Genomic DNA, 1,006 nt, shown 5'->3' with positions numbered 1-1,006 from the left:
CTACTGTTGGGCCTTGATGTCACTTGAGCGATTCATTTTAAAGATAACTTTATTTATTATTACTGTTAAACTAAAATCTCCAGCATGGGGAAGTGGGATGAGCTCGGATTTTCTTGACAATATTTAAGCTTTAAGGGGACTAAACATGGCTGGTGTGAGGAGCTAAAGTTGCCCCTTACTTTGCCCATCACTTTTATCGGCTGAACTTGTTTTTATGATGCTTTAGTAAGGAGAACTGGATTTTTTTTATTCTGCTTTTTCCTTGTGTCTACAGGTTTTCTGGAAATGCTGATCTTCAGCATTCCTGGAAAGATTCACAAACACCCACATGGGCGTCTGATAATCGACCTCCTGACTTTATTGGAAGCCTCGTGCCAAAGGGATCTGGAGATTCAGCGTCTGGGGCGGCGGTGTGTTACTGCTAGGTAGACCTGCGCCTGCACAGGCGAATTAGGCAAAGTGGACACTCAGAGATTTCTAACATCACTGCTGCTCAACGTGAACACCAGGCACAGCTGGAGAAAACAATTAAATTAGTGCATCAAATGAAGCTTAGCACACATAAAACCAGACGCACGCAGTCCCGCTGAAGGACAGATGCTGCCCCCACCCCGCCTCGCAGCATCCTCTCAAATCCAGCCGCAGGGAAGATGAGATTTGGATCGGACCGATTTGTTCGCTCACTCGTTGCTTCGTTCCTGGCCAAAACGTTGGAAGCGTCGCTCTGAGGCGCCGCTGCAGTGAGCATGTTCTGCTGCTACCGCTGTGCTTTCCAGTTTTTCCCCCCATGGGGACAAAGATGAAGAGAATCTGAACCACTTTGGATCTATGTCAGGAGATTTGAGCTACAAAATACTCAAAAATATCAGTGTCGAGAGAACCCCCAAATTGTACCCAAATAAAAGTAAAAGGTATCCATCCAAGACATTACGCAAGTAAAAATCAATAAAGTACTTGGTATAAAGTCTACTCAAGTAAGAAACTGATAAAAAATAATTTAATGTGA

The sequence above is a fragment of the Xiphophorus couchianus genome, chromosome 2 (assembly GCF_001444195.1).
Source record: "Xiphophorus couchianus chromosome 2, X_couchianus-1.0, whole genome shotgun sequence".
Taxonomy (NCBI): domain Eukaryota; kingdom Metazoa; phylum Chordata; class Actinopteri; order Cyprinodontiformes; family Poeciliidae; genus Xiphophorus; species Xiphophorus couchianus.
The sequence above is the reverse complement of the archived record's forward strand: the minus strand, read 5'-3'. Positions refer to the sequence as shown.